At 42.0% G+C, this 21,137-nt stretch overlaps 1 long non-coding RNA gene across 1 annotated transcript; it reads right to left on the reverse strand.

Moving 5' to 3' along the window:
* Positions 1 to 10,954: 10,954 nt before the first annotated feature.
* LOC113582835 (uncharacterized) lies at positions 10,955 to 20,274 on the reverse strand. The gene is made up of 3 exons (XR_003411191.3): positions 20,174 to 20,274; positions 12,076 to 12,246; positions 10,955 to 11,927 (listed from the first exon to the last, which is right to left on the reverse strand). It is a non-coding gene; the product is annotated as an uncharacterized LOC113582835 (long non-coding RNA).
* Positions 20,275 to 21,137: the final 863 nt, after the last annotated feature.

Below are 21,137 nucleotides of genomic sequence, written 5' to 3' on the forward strand. Positions count from 1 at the left end.
TTTAATGCATATGCAGCTCTGATCCTTTCCACCACAGTGGTTTATTGGAAAAGCCAACAGACACACTATATTGTATTTTACACACTGCCACCAAATCTTGAAAGAAACTGCAGGGTAGGAACAACACAAACCTCAAGCTTGATCCAACAAATCTGTTCTACAATGTAAAGCCTCACAATATGAATGTTGAGTGTTTGACAAGCCCAAAGCCAGACTGAGCCCACCACCCAGTTCTCCAGTTCCTTTCTAGTTTGTACCACTAGTTACATACATAGCTTAAGGACATACAGGCTTTGACATGCGCTCTTATTTATCAAAAAGCTTCCCTTTCCTATTTGAAACACAGTTTTTTCACCTCATCTCTCCTTTTAGCATCTTTCAGACAATAGACATCGATGGCATTTCATGGCTTCCTGGCATGTCTCGCAAACAGACTCAGATACTTACTGGTTCACTAGGCCAGGAGAATGTAAAGCGTGTCGCTGCTCTTTGCGATGAATGAGACCAAATGAGATTCAGCGTATTTTTAGACTGAAGCTTGTCTGCAACTGCTGTCATTTTGTTGGGGCAGGCTGAATAGTTCATTTGTGGGGTATAGTAATGGTTAGTCATTTGAGGGCAATGGCTGACATTATCATGTGGGAATTTTATATATTTGGTCTGATGAACAAACATGAATCAGTATGTGGGGAGCAGGCACAGATGGCACTGGGCCGACCAACCACACACACTTATCAAGTAAGGAACATGACAGACATTCCAAGATAAAATGTAGAATTTTCCTGCTGCAAAGAACACTAATCAGAGGCACTCACTGATGCATTAGATTTTGCAACAGTTTCTCTGCTTTTGGTGTAAGGATCACATACCCCGAGCTCCTCACAACATCTTGACATTTTACATTTTTTAACATTTATTTTTGGCACCCTATCTATCTTCTTTGCAAATGAAAATGTTTCTTTATGTTATACAATTTTATTTATATATCTATTTATTTATTTATTGAGTTATTTATTAAATCTCAAGATTTTATCTGAGTAAAAGGGGAACCGTATCTCTCTTGGACTTTCTGTACGTGTGGTAGAGTTCAGTGGAAAAAATTTTACTGCAACTCTGCAACTCTGTGTATGTGTGTGTGTGTGTGTGTGTGTGTGTGTGTGTGTGTGTGTGTGTGTGTGTGTGTGTGTGTGTGTGTGTGTTGAAGTGAGGGCATGTATTTAAACTGTTAATAAAATAGTTTATATACTGTTTTTAATAGGGACCAGTCCTTCTCTAATAATGAGAATAAAAATTCTGATTTTCTGGGGACACTTGGTTACTTCCCATGAGGGATTTTTTGTTTGTTTGTTTTAAATCACAATGTGGATGTTGTTTGAATTGCATGAATATTTTTTACAGTTTAGGTAAGGTATAGCCTTAGAAATATTTAGCTACCACATTACATTAGAGATTGCCACACTGTCTGTCTGTCTCTGTCTCTCTGTCTGTGTGTGTGTGTGTGTGTGTGTGTGTGTGTGTGTGTGTGTGTGTGTGTGTGTGTGTGTGTGTGTGTGTGTGTGTCTGGGTGAGGGCGTGCACGTGCATTCGTGCGGCAGGTATTTAAAAAGTATGAGCCCACATTTTCCAACACTGTAACATAACACCTCCTTCATTACCCACAAAAAAGGAAGGGCAAATCACATGCGTATTTCACTTTGATCCTAAAAGAAAGAACAGAGAGAGAGAGGCTCTCTAAATCCAGTTTTACCAGTGCTTCTTTTGTCTCCCATGGGCAGAGTGGTGAGGAAAGATTTGTTGTTTGAAAGAAGAGCTCCAGTGCAGTGAAGTGTGTTAGCATTAGCAGTGTGTCTGTTTTCCTACTGTACACTGAGGCTGCAGTGTTCCGCCTATCTGTACAAGATTTTGAAATGTTGCCAAGGGCACAATTTTGTCTACAAAAGACAACAACAAGAGTTTTTCTGTGAATTGGCCTACATTTAGAAATCCCTGCCTAGCCTGTTCAGATGACTGAAAAATAAATGCTGTACCCAAATATGCTTTCACAGATTTAAGAGTGGACTGAACTCTTGGATTGGACTGAATGGACAATGGAAGGAAAATGTTTGGACTGCTTAAAAACTTGTTTGTACAACTACTGCCTGATTGTACTCATAAAACAAGTACACACACGCACGCATACACAAACACACACACACACACACACACACACACACACACACACACACACACACACACACACACACACACAAACATAGTTAATAGACTTCAATGTCTCAGTGTCTGACCATCTTAATGAAAACATTTTAATGGAACTTAAACTACTCTCAACACATTTAAATGAGGTGTTATTTCACTCATAGAAAGATGATGTGATTGAACTCACTAAATAAAAAAGGACTACCAGATGTTCCACAAGCTCACCACTCCAAACATGACGCTCCCCAAGAGCACGTGATAAGGTGTTCAGTGATTGTGTAAATTTGAGTTCCATCTATGTCCTGCTCAAACCAAGCAGACCACAGAATATCTGATCCTGTAGTTTTCACCTGGTAAGCCTATTAATATTTAATAAATCCTGCTACCACTCTGTCTAAATATTTTATTGTTTACAATATTGACCTTAATAGGCCTTCATGCATTCATATATTTCTCTATAAATACAGTCTGTTTATAGAGGTGTTTTATTTTTGAGTTTTTGCCATTGTTGTTATTGTTGTTCTATCGTAGTATGAGTTAATTCCCTATATCCAACAAGATATAAATAATTCTCTTATCATGAATCATTTAAAGCTTCAGGTTCTGTCTAAAGTATATCATCCTAGTGTACAAGAACTGATAGAATTCATGGTGAAACAAAACAAGAATTGTATGAACAAACAAGGACATGAAACAAGGACATGTACACACACATAAACAGTTTAGCAATAAATGTCTGTAGGAGTATCCCTGTAGAAGTATCCCTATAGGAGTATGCTTGTGGGAGTATGGCTGTGAGAGCATACCTGTGGGAGTATGCCTGTGGGAGTATACCTGTGGGAGTATACCTGTGGGAATATGCCTGTGGGAGTATGGCTGTGAGAGCATACCTGTGGGAGTATACCTGTGGGAGTATACCTGTGGGAGTATACCTGTGGGAATATGCCTATGGGAGTATGGCTGTGGGAGCATGGCTGTGGGAGCATGGCTGTGGGAGCATACCTGTGGGAGTATACCTGTGGGAGTATGCCTGTGGGAATATGGCTGTGAGAGCATACCTGTGGGAGTATGGCTGTGAGAGCATACCTGTGGGAGTATACCTGTGGGAGTATACCTGTGGGAGTATACCTGTGGGAATATGCCTATGGGAGTATGGCTGTGGGAGTATGGCTGTGGGAGTATGGCTGTGAGAGCATACCTGTGGGAGTATGGCTGTGAGAGCATACCTGTGGGAGTATACCTGTGGGAGTATACCTGTGGGAGTATACCTGTGGGAGTATGCCTGTGGGAGTATGGCTGTGGGAGTATGGCTGTGGGAGTATGGCTGTGAGAGCATACCTGTGGGAGTATGGCTGTGAGAGCATACCTGTGGGAGTATGGCTGTGGGAGTATGGCTGTGGGAGCATACCTGTGGGAGCATACCTGTGGGAGCATACCTGTGGGAGTATATCTGTGGGAATATGCCTATGGGAGTATGGCTGTGAGAGCATACCTGTGGGAGTATGGCTGTGAGAGCATACCTGTGGGAGTATACCTGTGGGAATATGCCTATGGGAGTATGGCTGTGGGAGTATGGCTGTGAGAGCATACCTGTGGGAGTATACCAGTGGGAGTATACCTGTGGGAGTATACCTGTGGGAATATGGCTGTGGGAGTATGGCTGTGGGAGTATACCTGTGGGAGTATGCCTGTGGGAGTATGCCTGTGGGAATATGCCTGTGGGAATATGCCTGTGGCAGTATGCTTGTGGGAGTACATCTGTTCGAGTATGCGTGTTGGAGTATGCCTTAATAGTAGCATATATAGAGGACCCCATAGACAGCAACTCAAGCTTCATAAGGCTTTGAAGTGTATTCTTTGACATGTGGTAAGTCTTTGTTGTGACTGGCGCATTTTGTAGGTTATTGTTTTGGCTTGCCCTGATTGCACAAGTCAGATCCAGCAACTTTGATGTCCAATCCAATCAGCATAATCAGATACAACAACAGCAATAAATGAGTCTGCCACTTCAAAGGAATACACTGCATGACAATATAATATGCTGCTAGAATCCACACCTTAGACTCCCTTCTATACACACTCATGCATCTTAATATGTAGAATCTGGATGGTCTTCCATAGTAAAACATCTTGCATCGTGTGCATTTGTGTGTGTGTGTGTGTGTGTGTGTGTGTGTGTGTGTGTGTGTGTGTGTGTGTGTGTGTGTGTGCGCGTGTGTGTGTAAACATGCACATGCATATGTATGTAATAAAGTGTGTGCGGTGTGCCACACTGACACTCAACATTTGTGATGGTACGTACATCATGCTGCTGGCCCCATGTGACAGGAGGGGTGACAAAAAAAAACCATTTCTTACAGAACCTTTTCCATATGTGTCATCCACACTAACTGTGCTGCTGCATATGTGAGACATTACGTCTTGGCCACAAGTTATACCATCTGATCCAAACAAGAAGGGAAAAAGCTTTTAAAACATTTCAAAAGAAATTAAGGTTCATTAAAGTTTAAAAATGGCAAAAAGTTGCAATGTGGCACAGATGATTAACTATGATGTAAAATAAATCACCGCGATTAAGCAAATAACTCTAACATTCTCTGAAACATTTTAAACTCCGGCAATCAAATAAAACTTTACATTAGAGAATTGTTAATGTGTTCTTCGCTGCCTGTGATAATCACTTTAGATGATCACTTTAACCTTCTGCAGCACGTTTAAAATGTTGCAAAAAGAGCATTAAATGCCATATTGTATCGGTGCGGCTAATTACCTAAAACTGCACGCCTGCGGGAGAGTGACAGGCAATGAGCCCTCGCGGATTCGGGAGCACGCGGCTTAGCGTTGGCGCGCATTCGCGCGCTCAGCCGCGTTGCCTGCCGTGAAATAAATTCAAACTCAAATTCGAATTCAAACTAAGTAAAGAGAAGAGAAAGGCGGGAGTGGGGTTTAGTTACAACAGTTAGGGAGATAGCACCTGTGTTCAGTGGAAAGATGCTTCACGTTAAATCTAAAATGACATATCATCGTTTAACATTCACTTATACGTTTAAAATTAATAATTTCGATAGTGTTAGGTGTGTTAATTATGTGGTAATTGTGAACATAGCTTCAAATGTTTTCTAGGTTTTACAATTTTGACGTAGAGGAATGTTATTGGCTACGTGCTCCAAAACTTTAGAATCGTGCCAAAGTAGCACTTCTTGCACTTCTAAATTGCCAGACTCAAAAGCAAATTATGTAATGTCAATGTTGTCATTTCATCCGGTTGCAGTGTGCGGTAGCATGGCAACCGTGAAAACAGAGGCAATTTTTTTCTTTTTAATTTTCTTCGCGTAAACATAAAAAAAGAAGAAGAAAAGAAAGTGGAATAGGAGAAGCGGGCGAGATCGATTCCCTTAAGGCCGCCGCGCTGTTCTCCGTTAGTTGAGTCTTCATAGGAAATAGAAACGCGCGTTTGAGGCAATAACGGCCAATAACGGCCAAGGCACCGAGTCTGGGAAGCATTCCGAGCATGACGGCAAGCAAAGTGCTTTAGAGATGTCTCACTGTATTTGTTAACATAGTTTCAGGCATTATGACTTATGAATGATGAAAAAAAATACGAATAAGCCAGTCATTGTCAAGTTATGACAACTAGAATAAAGGCACTAAAACAAGGGCAAACAGCTCCACGGCGAAGAACAGTGTACGCTGGAGCTAGCTATGTCTTTTGGCCGTGGGTTTTTCACAGTGAAGGCCGCCAACTGCTAATGAAAAACAAACGTTTGAGTGGAGTTCCGTACTAGTGCGCAGAGCGACAAAACCAGGCAAATAAATCGTTGATCTTTGACAGTCGACAGTCGGTGAGTAACGCCATTGTATTACCGGCAACACAGAGGCGCACCGACAGCAATTAAGCCGTCCGTAGTAAGCTAATTCATCCTCCGAAATCAATCAGCTGTTCCTCCAAGCCGCCATGTACCCTAGCTCGGGTTAAGAAAGCAAAGTTCTCAGAGTTGTGTTCCAACCACCTGGCTTATGAGTCAGTAGCCAAAAGTAATAAGTGACACCCGTTGGGATATGCAAAATCAGGACTTTTTTTTTTTTTTTACCTGACCTTTCACAGCTGAAAACTGTACCCTACATGTAATTTCTCTGAATTCCCGAGGATTCATTTTACATTTTTTTCTGCTCTCCTTCAATTTTATTTTATTTTTTTTACTACAAATGCCAGTGAACATATCCCTAAAGGTGTTTTAAATACAAATTTTGAAATAAACGTTGTTCATCTGGAAAGATATATGTTGAAAGAACGACTTTAATGCCATGAAAATTGTGGGAAGGGTGTAACTCAGACTTAGTGCAAAGTTGTAGACGGGAGCAGTGCAGATTAGTTTGTTGTCAGTGGGAGTGTTAGCTGTGGGTGGGTCCTGCTAGCAAAATAGTGCATCCTGGGGGTCTGAAGCGTGACGATACCTTTCAGCACACGGCTCTTACATCCTGGCCGGCCACCAGACATGTCGCCGTCGCAGCCCCCGCTGACACTGCTCACACATTCCTCATGTCATTTTATCTTGGCAGCTGTGGTTATATTCTAGGTCTAAACTGCTTCATTTATTTATTTTTTAAAGAAAGAAGTTTGGAGTTGTGTCCCCCATGCTGCCTGTAAGCTGTAATCAGCTGTGTCTGACATGATGGCTGTCTGGGACTCATCTGAGCTGTGCAGGTGTGTCTCCAGTGGTGTCCAAAAGTTTCAAAGTTTACTTCCTCAACACTGAGTGTGTGCGTGTGTGTGTGTGTGTGTGTGTGTGTGTGTGTGTGTGTGTTTTCACACCTCAGAAGGAGTTCTGGCCATACTCGTGTGCACTTTCTCAGGTTCATCAGCTCAACCACACACCGAACGCACTCTAATGAGCGAGAATCTCACCATCATGATCCGTCATGATGATTCACCACACTCTGGGTGAGGAATACCTGAGTCATCAGAAAGTGCCACCGGTGCCAACTATCACCCAACCAGCAGCTCTCTAGACCCACACAGATTCATTCTCTCTCTCTCTCTCTCTCTCTCTCTCGCTCTCTCTCTCTCTCTCGCTCTCTCTCGCTCTCTCTCGCTCGCTCTCTCTCTCGCTCTCTCTCTCGCTCTCGCATGACCAGAAACTTGCTGTGGTTATAGATTTACTCTCTTAAGTTCAAACTCCCTGAACATGTGTACATCAGTTGGTATTAGACTGGTCAGATCATCACCACCCTTCCCTCTCTCTAGTTCAAACTCCCTGAACATGTGTACATCAGTTGATATTAGACTGGTTAGATCATTACTACCTATTACTGTCTTTAGTTAAAAGTCCATGAACATCAGTTGGGATTAGACTGCCTGCTAACCCCGGTCATACAGGAGCGACTGGGGGTGACTGTAAGGACTTAGTTCTGCGCACATGTGTGTGCACTCTTCAAAAATCAACAGGACAAACTCACGCCAAATGCAGTGTTCTCAAACCCTGCCCTTCTCTGAAGGACATTGCTATGGCAGCACCTCCCAAAAACAAAAACACAGCTGAACGCTCTCACTTTAGAAATCTCTGTGTGTGTTTGTGTAGAGTGTTTAGCGTGTCAGAGGAAGAGTCTACATATAGTGTTTAAAAACACATCATTTCTGTGTAAGAATTTACAGCAGACTGCATAATCTCAGCCATGAGTCATACTCTGGTGGAACACAGATATTAGTTTGTGTTATACATTTTACTTTTACTGAAGTCAGTAACATGGATGTATATAGAAGTATCACCAAAACAACCAACTAGCCCTAGATCTTTTCAAGTCTATAAAGCTCCAAGGATGGAAAAAGAGCCTCCCACGCACACACACATAAATTAAACTCCTACCAACAGCTGAAAAGAGACACTATAACAGAACAAATGTACATAAAGGTAAACTTATTTTTGTCTGTCAGACACACACACACGCATACACACAAGCACATGCACATACATGCATACACACGCATGCACACATCCACACATGCACATGCATCCATACACACACAGAAAGCCCGTACTATTTCTTTAATCCTGGGTTTATTCTGTATGTCTCGTATTAAGCATGATGCCAGGGCATTTGCTTATCATTAAGTGCCTAAATGGATTTTGTCAAATAAACAACCTGTGGGGGCTTGTTTAAAAAAGCTTGGTTCCACAACTGAAATGACATGGGGCATTAGGCACTGGGTTACTCACTGTGCTTGCAGTCATAGCTGGGCTCTCTCCACCCTTCTGTGGGGATCATTTTTCTGCTTATTAAATTTCCCGCTGCAATGTCCTGTCTCCTAACATTCAATAAAAACTGGGGCATCGCCTCTGATCTGTTTAGTGCTTTTTTCCTGCTTTCTGCAGGATGCTTTCCAGGCAAGGCTTTTAAGCCTCATCTCGTCCTAGTGGGCTGTCTGCCTGCATCTTCACTCAACCCTCCACTGCAGTTTCTCAAGAATAAGGAAAAAGAGGTGAGTGTTTCAGTAATTGAAAGTGCTCACACAGTGGGTGGTGCACAGAGGCAACAATCAAAGACAATCAGGAAAACAAGACAGAGCACTAAAAACAAAGACAGACATTAAAAAAGTGCACTAATAACTAAAAAGAAAAACAACATGGCTTCTGCAGATCCTCTCATCATCTAAAACAGAGCAGCAAGCTTTAATGAATAATGTTACAGCACCCAGTGTGTCATGCCAATGTCAGTATAACGCTGGCCTTGGTGGGAAAATCCCACATCGAACACGCAGGCTGAGCCAAGCACCGCCTAGACATCACTCAAGTCTCCCTCGCAGCTTACAGCACATGAAGTGCAACATACTCACATCACACTCTTCATTTACAAAGCAATACTTACATCTGTTTTTGGTGGGAGAAACTGAGAAAAATAAGCTTCTGCTTAGAAGAAGCAGATTACTGGCTCTCAGTGAGTTACATTCAAGCTATTGCTGCCAAAGAGAACATGTTGTTAAAATCAACACGAGAGAAGGTCAAGAGAGACACTGTGTGCTCTTTTCACAACAGGCTGAGACACAATAGGGATGATAAAGATGCCAGCTGAATCTAAACAGTAGCCTAACACTCCACATGGCAGCTCTCAGGTATGGAAACAGGTGCTGTTCACTCAGGTGGAAACCTGAAACCCATCAATATCACAACAGAACAGGAAATGAGCTCTCTTACCTGGATGTTAGGTAAGATGCAGCAGTGCCTCCATGCCAAAAATAGCCCCTAGAGCTTTAACCTCAACAATCATCACCTGCTGCTCTAAACACTGCTTAACATACAGCCCTACACTTCAAACACAGAAATAAAACACAGTAAAACATGTTTAAAAAGACATTGTCTTGGAACGTAACCTTTCCCTAATGCTGTTTTTGTCATAAGTTCTTTTTTTTTCTACTGCATCTCAGTAAGAAATTCATGAGCAGCTTGAAGCGGCGAGTACCTGCGGTAGTTCGTATAACAGAGAAGTCTATGGCGTGTGCTAGGAGCCCGTGCGCAGCCTAAGGAGCGCGTTAGCTGGCACTGCCGGCGTGCTGTGCCTGGTGGCTTTATTTATTGCGGTAAATGACTAAGGTGAGTCTCGATGGTGAATCAGCAGGTGTCAGATCTCAGCAGCAAAGAGACGGCAAAGCTGAGTGGGCAAGAACGCGCGCGCGCACACACACACACACACACACACACACACGAGCGCGCATTCTTCAGTATCCAGGCTTCGCGGAGTTCTCCACCTGCGCGGCCGATACGTGGGCTGGCTCGCTCGGTCTCCAGAGGCGCGCGCTCACTGGAGAGGTGTGATTCATTCAGCCTCGTCTGTTCGTGCGTACGCGTACGCGCCCGTGTGTTTAATGAATTTTAAAACGGTGATTAGTGCGCTTGTTGTTGCCTTGCCGTCTCTTGCTCTCTTTGCACAAGCCGCAGTCGCTCTCAGGGTCTGCCAGAAGCCCGTGATGCACCTTGCCACCCTATGTTGCTCTGGCTAGGTTCAGATCAGACGGCTCCGTGCTAGCCGGGATAAAACGATTGTCTGAGGAATGAGCCTATTATCCTTTACCGCCAGGCATCGCTCGTTTGGGAGACCAAATATCTTCACTGTCACTTATTTTAAACAGCAGGAGCCTCTACAAACGAATGTATATGTGTATATAAATGTATGTAGGGTACGTAGTGCCTTTGCTTCGGACCTTAGCTCTGCGTAAATAAAACGCCGAGGCTGTTCTCGTGCGCGCTTGAACTGAAAGGTCACCAAAACCAAACAGATGTGGCGCAGGGGACAGTAGCCATACGTCATGGACAAGCAGCGGAGAATGCTAGGCACGCTGCCGATCAGAGCCATTGTGCCCGGGGACGTCCTTACTGCTGGATAAACCGGTCTGCATTATGCAATAATAAATGTGAACTACATCTGCAGATGAATCACAAGACGTGGGCCATGCGTCTCATGGCAACAGCAATTATTTATTCTAATAATAACAACCATACTCTATATATATATATATATATATATATATATATATATATATATATATATATATATATATATATATATGTATATATATATATATATATATATATGTATATATATATATATATATATGTATATATATATATATATATATATATATATGTATATATATATATATATATATATATATATATATATATATATATGTATATATATATATATATATATATATATATATATATATATATGTGTATATATATGTATGTGTGTGTGTGTGTGTGTGTGTGTGTGTGTGTGCGCGCGTGTGTGCGTGTGTTTAAATGCACAAGGAAGCACTTTGATCTTTGATTATGTGTTATCTGTTTTACATTGTAACCACATGCTCACTGGGTATCGTGTAGGACAGTTCTGAATCTCGCGCCAAACGGACCAACTGGAAAGCCAAGCTATGACGACCAGATCGGTCACAAAGCGACTTACAGATTCTCGAGTGTCTTTTTCCTCTGCCTTTTTTCCACTTAACTAGTAGCAGTTCTCTACTGCCAATCTATCTGCTTGTGTCTCAGAGTCCTGAATGCTGCGTCTCTCCAGGGAAACAGACGCAGCTGGGTCTGTTCATGTGTGTATGCACAGCGCTGTTCCCCCCACTGTAGCCACTGCTCCATCAAGCGCCCATCAGAGCCAAGCCACTAACTTAACAGAGCCGCCGGGCTAGTCGACTGAGGGGATGAGGGCACACTCGACTGGATGTCAACATGCAGCCTCTCTGTGCCAGTGCCTGGGCAGCACATCACTGTTTGAATGCCCAATTAATTGGCGCTGCGTGTGTGTGCAGTGAAGTCTGCACTTGCAACCAGCCTGCGGGATGGGAACAATTTGCATACCCCATAAAGACGTACAGACTGCCATAATGCAGCATGTTTTGCAAGTGAAAGGGTGCAGAGAAAACTTTTGCTCTACAGTGAATACAATGTCCTTTTAGTGTTTGCGTGTTTGAGTGGTGGTGGTGGTGGTGGTGATGATGATGATGATGATGATGATGATGATGAGGAAGAGGAGGAGGATGGCAAGCCTGGGGATTTCTCTGGAGCCTTGCCTGCCCAGGAGCTGCACAATGCATGCTGGGAAGAGAAGCTTGAGCATGTGGCCCTGGTACCACTCTCAGTCAAATTTAGTCTCATCCTGTTACTTGCTCAAGAAGTAAAAATCCCATATACTGTGCTTATTTTGGAGGAAATGGTTCATTCTCATTACATCTGCACAGAGGGAGAGAGGGACATGGTGCAATACACACACACACACACACACACACACACACAGTGTTGCTAAGCAATGAAAATAAAAATGAATGTTTCTGCAATTACGACATGACAACTCTGTCATGACTTCAGTGCCCTGTCTCACCCCCTTTACTGTCGCTTTTCCATTCACTCTGCTGTGGTATAAGGCATTAGCTGGGAGCGGTCCATGAGCAGGAAGAAAACAGCCTGTGCGTGTGCCTTCCAAAGTTCCTCCGCTCCATTCCCATTTCAGAAGGTTCATGTGCCCCTCCAGAAAGCCTCACAGCACATGCAACTGAAACAAGAGCACCACAGGACATGTCACATACTCATCTTTTGAAATAAATACAGTAGCTGTCAGTCCACAATCACCCAGATCCTGCTGACAACCGGAGAGTAGTGAATAGAAAGGTGCACACAGGTTTAGTCAGGAATGGTGCATAAACACTGGGTTGAGTGTTTGGCTAAGACCAACATCCAGGGGCATCTTGAGGATGTCTTGAAAGCTGGGTTGAGTGGGCGTTCAGTAGAGAAGAGATCCATGTGTGAGCAATCAGGTGACTATAGTTCATTACTCAATTATAAATTAGGCCAAACGTCTTCCAATTAAGATCGCATGACCCAATTAGACCAATGACAATCGTCAGTATATGTGACAAACTTGGGAAACGTGTCACTCTGCAAGTGGTCTGACATAACTAGTTGACCAGTAGTCCGAGAAAATTAATAAAGACTTTAAAATGAGAAACATGATGCAAAAAACAGAAAAGAGGAAACAAAACATGCATGTCTCATGCTGTGGGCCTTTACAGGTACATGTACTGATGATGCAGATGCTGTGTCTTATTACTGGATGGCCTAATTGCTCAAAATCAGAGAAATACATGCCCTCCTAACATCCACAAAGTCAAAACTATAGGAGTGGAAGCTGGACTTAGCTGCAGCTGAAAGGGCCAATCATGGTGATACACATGCCATACATTATGCCTGGCCATGATCTGCAAATTTACAGGAATGTGCGCTGCTATTGAGCTATCTGCTATTAAGCAAGACATCCAGCATTAATCAAACAGTGTGGCTGTAAAATGTCCTCTGAGAGGTTCCTAAATGAGTGCTGACACTGTAACAATGCATGAAATTGCCCCACAGATGTTTTTATTAGACTACTAAGGACACAAAGAAAAGAAGTGCTATAAACCCACACATCATTACAGGAAGAAGTTTCAGTAAAACTGAGATCAAACAGGTACTGGTATGAAGTGTTTGCCAGGAGTTGGGGTGCTTTTTTAGGCTAATGTGACCAGTGGAGCAGCAGACAGGTGGCAGGAAACTGACAGGTAATGGCCTTTATTTGTCAGAGTTGCGTACAAACTATTCCAGGATTGATTCTTGAAATCGTATTGTACGACTTCAAAATGAACAGTGATATGAGTGCAACTGACGAATCATCTTCAAACAAGCACCAGCACACCGGTGCCTCATTTACATGAACTGCCCTCAAATACATGATATTTGTTTTAAAACACCCCCATTTATGTAGTTGTATCACTACTAGGCCAATAAATGGCAAGCATCAACCAGATTATGGTCACTCAAAATGGAAGATGAAGGAAGTCAGGTTTATAAAGTTGTTAGAGGTACTTGTCTACACTTTGCTGAAGGACTGATTGTTAAATTAAGATCTAGGTCTGCAAAATCCAACTGACATTTACAGATTACACATGTTGTCAGTAATTGAACTGGATTAGTACAATGATTAGTACAATGATTCCAATGTGTGCAATACTACTACTACTACTACTAGTAACGCAAGGATGCAGAGCAGGATGCCGGGACGAATCGTGTAAAACACAATGATGCATTTATTGCAACACAAAACAAGTACGTGGCTTGCAGGCTAACAGGGTTCAAACATTGACAACATTCATACTTAAACACACTTATATTCAAGCACACTAACAATACACAACAATGAGCAGGTGAGAAACACACAGAGGGTGTGGCCATACAGACAAACACACACACACACACACACACACACACACACACAGAGGAGGGGCCATACCGAGACACTACTACTACTACTAATAATAATAATAATAATAATAATAATAATTATTATTATTATTATTATTTCTTCTTAGATTTTCATGAAATTACTGGTATTAGCAGTGATGCTGATAATTTTGATTACATAACCACAAACTAACTCAATTTCAGGTTGTACTATTATTATGTACATGCAATCTGACCAACAAACCGGTGATATTTGCAAAAGTTTGCATGTGTAATAGACTGCTTTCGGATTAAGAATGTTTTTATTGTAGATACTATGCAGGGTAGCTTGGCTGTGATGTTCTAATGGTACTCTCTGGTTGTCTGTTCTCCAGTGCTGTGTCTGTGTGTGCTCCAACACTAACTCTCTCTGTGCTGCAGGGCTCTGAGTTTTAGGTGTTCCGGGCAGCAGACTCATGCCCAGGCTTGAGAGGCTGTTTGCCCTCGTTCTGAGGGATCACATCACACTGTCTCACTGAAAACCTGCCACATTACTTCTGAGAGGAGGAGAAAACTCTGAAGCCTGAGCGATTACACACACATACACACCATGCAACAAATGTAATGGCTCATCAAATGCCTGGAGGTTTGATACGCATCAAAGAACCTGTATCAATAAACTGGAGCTATTGTGAAATCCATTGTTCATCATTTCCTTCTACAAGTGTAACATAAGCACTGTTACATTTTCAAACCACAACATTTATTGCCAGAATGATTTATTAATATCCCACACTCTTTGTGTGCTACATTTAAAATAATGTTTGGATTTTTTTCGTTCATCTCTATGGCAGAAACTTCAAGTGATTCTAGTAAATAGTTATTCAGTTTCAGCAGTTGACCAGAAATGATTCAGTAGAATTGTGAATGACATCACTCAGACTGGCCTACACACAATAAGGATCAGTCTGCAGTGATTTACCAGTGTTTAATCTGGCAGGAAATGTAACGAAATATAACAATTTTCTTGTAAAACCACTTTAAGGCAGAGAGGATCCTTGCACTCAAATTAACTGCAGCCTTACACATACTTGTTTTCAAGATTGTTTTGACGACACACAATGGATTAAGAGTACTTAAGTCTATAAAGACTTGTGTAATAACTCAAGTATTAGTACACATACTATAAGAGTCTGCTTTTACTGTAACTGCAGGGTGTAGGTCACGGCCCCAACTGCCTTCTCTAGAGAAGCAGGGGTATCACCTGGACACATTTACATTTTGAGAGGCCGTGATTATCATAAAGTGCGTATTTTAATGACCTCACATACTGTCATGTGTTGTCCCCCATCCCCCTACAACACCTGACACCCCCCTGGATGAAGTCATCATAATTACCCAAAACACTAGGTTGAAAAAAACCCTCCCTAGGTCAGCAGGGAAAACACACACTTGTGAAGTGAATGAGTATGTGCATGTGTGTGTGAATGAAGGCGAGTGTGTACATAGGCCCATGCATGTACAGATTTAAGATAAAATATAGCTTTTATTTGAAAAATTGAAAGATCCAAAATATTTCTTTCTGTTCTTTAGGGTTTAGAGGCAGTGATACATAGAGTATAAATATAAATCCCCTAAAAACAACGATATGAATGTTTGTATATGTGTATATTAGTGCTAGCTGGTTGGTGAGTGGGTTGTGAGATCGCTGGGTGGAACTGAATCAGCTCATCTGAGCTATAGCAGGACGGCTTGATTGTGTTCTGCCATGGTTAGGGGCAGAGACCGGAGAGAGTGTTGCCACGGTGATCCAATCCTGCCAATGGTCCACAAGGGACAGTGGCCTAACAAGGCCCAGAATTCATGTTAGGAAAGAGCTTTCAACCTGTTAATGTTTAGCCTGGAAACCTTCCCCTCCCCATCCCGAATCACCCAGTGCCATCTACCCATCATCTGTGCACACACACACACACACACACACACACACACACACAGAGTCAGCAAAAAACACCTCCCCAGTTTAACTAAGATTTTTCTACTCCAGTCCTGTGATGCTTGTGCAATAGTTTAATGGTTTGTGTGTGTTTGTTTGTTTGTTTATTTTTATATCATCATGATGATTACTCAACTAAAAGGAATAAAAAGGTTCTCAGTACCTCTTGTTCTGAGTCAGAGCTCACATTCTTGTAATTATATGGGGGAAAGTGTGACACTTCATAAGAATCATTTGAGATTTCATATTTTGTACAAGACGTATGCCACCTAAGAGACATGAAACTAGTTATCAAGTGTTTATTTGCATAAACAAAAATGTGGCAGCGTAATAAGTTCATTCAAGCTTCATCCTTTGATTAGGGTTGCGCCTATTTTCTTTCTCCCCAACCAAGTGATGCCACACAAACATTTGTAAACATTAATATTATTCGGTAGGTGCTGTTATCCAGAGCAATTTACATATATTTATGAATAAGACTGTACATGTGCTCCCTGGGATTGGAACTGATGACCCTGGTGTTACCAGCACCTACCGCAGCTGTGCTGGAGCTGTGCTGAGCGCAGGGCTCTAGTCTGCCCAGTCTGGAACTGGACAGATGTGAGTCTTAATTGAGCTTTAGTGTGTTTGCATAATGCTGAAATGTTTACTTTTTTTTCTAGAACAGCTTTGGGAGTCCAATTCATATGATATCAATAACCTTTAGAAAACAACTGTGTTAATGTTTGAATATTTTTTTTAAATTGCTATGACTTTTCCACAGTACTGTACGTATATGTCTCTCTCTCACACACACATCCTCAAGCTGGTGTGCTTTACCTCACACTTGAGTCTACTTACTCTATCCTACTCAACTCTAAACCTTATACACAAGGTTTTTTATTTTCAAGTTTAAGTTGAACTTTGAACTGAAAGGGAGATCTCCAATCCCTGACTTAAATGCAAGAAAAATACATTATGTGTAGTTTTCTTTTTACAAATCTGTAAAAATGTCATTTGAAATGTAATTTCATATTTTGAAAGGATTTTTCGAGTGATGGTGGAATTCTATTTTTAATGGCGTATGATCACATCAATTTACTTTGGCGTTTTCATCATGTGAAAGATTTATGTGCTTCTTCCCCCAGTGAAGACTCAGCCATCTTGCAGGATAGTCAGCCCTAATTATGACAGCTTACAACTAATCCCAGACCAAATCTGCCCAACCAGCAAAGGGGTCAACCCCTATCACAGGGCTGTCAAAAGTGATTTCTGGTCAATTTATCCAACCTACTGCAGGTTGGATGGTAGTGGACAGTCCATTAGACATGCTGGTGAATATCAACATGTCATGCCACCACCTACAGGCTGATGCAGCAAGGGACCCATCAGAAGTGATGGGTGTTTTCACTCTCTGTGGCTGAGGAATCTCGCAAAATACTATTATTATTATTGTTGTTTTCTCATAGTACCTTTTTAACAGAAATTTGTTAACAATGTTTGAAATCGTTCTTTCTAAAGTTTGCCCATCAAACAGAGAGCAGTGTTTAAACCTCTAATTGTAGTACATTGAAGAAAACCTCACCCTAAAATGATGTATGCTTATGTGGCAATCACAGTTTCAATTCAATTTCGATTTTATTTGTGCTTTTTACAACAGACAAAGTGAAACTAAATTCCAGTTCTATCTTAATAATTCTTTCACACAAGTGCTGCTTCCAAATCATATACCCACCAAAAAAATAATCTACTTTAGGAAGAAAACACTGTAGCGAACCCACTGTATCGCCGTGGAAAAGGTTACAGTCCATCATACAAACACACACAACTACTCTTTAGCTACTCCACCCCACACACCCTTCATCATCATTTCCGTGAACACAGTATACACACACACGAGAAAAAACCTCATTGCCACCTTAACAGAGATGCGAACAGTGAACCCATTTTGACAGCCACCAACGGTTACGGCACAAAAGTATGACTGTGCATCAAATCCTGAGAACACAATTACAAGAGAGGATTGACTCACTGAGAGACAATGAGAGAGTCCACTGTGAAGCTTTTCTCCCTCTCTCTCTCTCCCCACCTACAGTTACAAACAGGGTTCTCATTCCCCTATTTTGTGTTATTGCCATATATTTTCTACATTAGAGTGCTGAACGCAAGATGATGATGATGATGATGCAGTGCATCATCCTTTCCCTCACCTTCTGCCCACAGAGCATAATTACTTCAGTCGTTCAGCAAAAGCAACTGCCATCCCACAGCTCCGACACATGCCTCTCTGACATGTTTATGCCAGTCTGTCATTTTCAAAATGGCATTTTTAACGTTCACCGAGCGTTGGCTCCTCACTGACCTATGGGTAGTCTGCGTGTTGCCCCTGTCCTCCCTCCCAGCCTGCACCCTACCAGAGTAAACACACTGCCAGGGAAGACACCACAATCTTCCTCGCAACCAAAATACTCAACACTCACAATGTATATGATGTTCCCGGACATGCCCGCCATCTTTCAAATGGACTCTGTGTTGTTGCACTCCTGAGGGCTGTTGCTCACATTAGAAAATACTTTTTTTTTTTTTTTTTTACACATTTTTCATACCATAAGCAGTGTTAAACTATGTGTATTGTAGTGGCATATGATAATACATTATCATTATCACAATAAATTACATCAAAAGATGTGAGCATACCACGGTAACATCAGTACTTCCAGAACAACAACAAGTGGTGACAGACTGTCAGATGTCTGTTCTTTTTAAATTAACAATATTATTTTGCTGGTGTACTGTCTGTTCAGACTATTTAGCAAATATTAGAACAACTACATAGTGTGATTTTGATTTTTTATCCTGAACATGTCTTGTATCAAAGTATTATGATATTATTTTGTCACCAGTATCATCCACACCTAGTTTAATAAACATCCAAGCAGGTAAAAAATTCACAAGATTTCATCCTATTTTACCCAAAGCTCACATCCACTACTGGTGGATGCATCTCACTTGGATGAGATCTAATGTACTGGTATATGTATGCACAAATATTCAGTCTGACAGCTGAAGATCATGTGTATCCTGTGAATCCAGAAGATACACACACACGCACGCACACACGCACGCACGCACACAAGCACACGAACACGCACGCATACAGTGCAGGCTACTCAGATTCAGCTGTCACAGATCACATCCCATTAAATCACAGCTGACTACTCAGAGAGAAAAAAACAAAAACACACAGGCTACATTTCAGAGGAAGTCAAGATGGAAAAGGGGGAAACAGCACGTATAGGCTATCACAGCCTCCATTCCTCTCTGTGGAGCAGCTGCCAGCTCCACTTCTACACATGAAATACCTATTAAAAAATGTTTTTTTTTTAAAAAGACTGGAGACATAGGAGGGGTTTTGTTCTTCACACCAGAACCCTTGCATCGGTTTGAGTATATAAAGCTTTGCAGAGTTTATTCTGGTATAATGAACTTTTTAAAATGTCATTATACAAGTGCATTTCTGCAACTATCAAATCTGGATGCCCTAGTTGTGCACGATAGCTTCCATAAGCTGTTTCTACAAATACTCTCATAATTTGTGTATTTACATGGTTCAGAAATAGGATGGCCAGATATTTTTTGCTAACATGCAGAAAGCGCAGGTTGAAATCGATCCCATTGGCTTCTGTTCTATTTAAACTACTTAGGCATAACTGTGTGTGCAGTCCCCCCTAAGGATTTAATATTTCCACTTGTCAAAATGAATTAAGCATAACAAATATTACTTAAACCCCCGTGAAGAACACATAGACAGCAATACACTAAGAAAAGTTTTTCTGTTTGAGATTTTGGAGCTCAGTTTACCATCAGAATAACAAAAAGAAGAGCAGGGCATGCCATGGGAACCTTCCTATACTGAATGACAGAGAGAGAGAGAGAGAGAGAGAGAGAGAGAGAGAGAGAGCGAGAGAGAGAGAGAGAGCGAGAGAGAGAGAGAGAGAGCGAGAGAGAGAGCGAGAGAGAGAGAGAAAGAAAGAACAAATTTAAATAGTTTTTTTCTTGCTTATGATATAGCCATTGAACAAAACATGGCCACAAAAATATAGACTTTTTGATCATCTCTGTGTGGCTACAATAAAATATTTATTTCACATTCAAACCAAGTCTCTCCTCTTTAATCAGACTGTGATATTTCATCACTATCGATGGTTGCCTAGGGATAGAGGATGGGTGTGCAACAACTGGCGTAGCTACTAACCTGAAAAGGGCCTTACAGACAGGTAGAACAAAGAGGTTGCATTAGTTCTTGTGTTTCTTCAGCTGAGCAGTCCATAGTCCTGTCCCCGACCGCCTGAGCACACTGCCACCTCGTTACAGCCCCTCCTTCCATTTCCCAAAGTTATTTACAGCGCATGAGGGTTGGGCAAGAGCTTTATTACGAGGCATGACTGATACAGTAATTGGTTCCTCCAAGGCCAGGGGTGTGTGGAGCCACAGCTGGCCCTCAGCCAGGTGTCCTTCCTGGGATAGCCTGCCCCAGTCATGCTGTGTACCTCAGCAGCACACTCACCTCTGTCTTTCTGAGGGCATCCTGAGAGCAGAGTGGCCATTTATATCTATGGACGAAAAACTGTTCTGAGGGGGAAGAAATCCGAGGTGTTCAGATGAAGACACCAGTATAGTGTGAAATGAAGCACAGAGTACCACCACTGAATCAACCACGAATGAGGATGTTTGTTCTTTTGACAAGACCAAATGTTGGCTAATAATGTGCCCAAGCCTTTTGGAAGGAGCTAAACGCATGGACCAGTGCCAGTCAAATGTGGTCCAAGCAGGAAAAACAACCACTCTATAGTGACCTGGACCCACTTTCCTCGAAACTGTCAAAGCACAGTAGCACAGTCTGTCCAGAGGGGATCAGTAAAAAGCCTCTACCATTTTCTGACGATACCTTTGCAGTGGCAGTTTTGGGGAGAGAGGCCCTGTTTGGCAACACACTGGTCAGTCTGTAGTCAGCAGGCATGGGAGCTGTTGTGGGTAATTAACCTCTGTCTATGAGCAGACCCAGCAGAAATAAATCTGCTGTTGCCAGACCTTATTAGGAGACACTGACTGATGCTGGGGGCGGAGCTGTCATGGCATCTGGCCAGGGGCTGAAGTGGCAACAAACTGGAGCTGATTGGTTCACAGCTCGAATCCAAGCAGCAAGAGAGTCTAACTGG

The sequence above is a fragment of the Electrophorus electricus genome, chromosome 8 (assembly GCF_041902795.1).
Source record: "Electrophorus electricus isolate QZ-2024a chromosome 8, ASM4190279v1, whole genome shotgun sequence".
Classification (NCBI taxonomy): Eukaryota; Metazoa; Chordata; class Actinopteri; order Gymnotiformes; family Gymnotidae; genus Electrophorus; species Electrophorus electricus.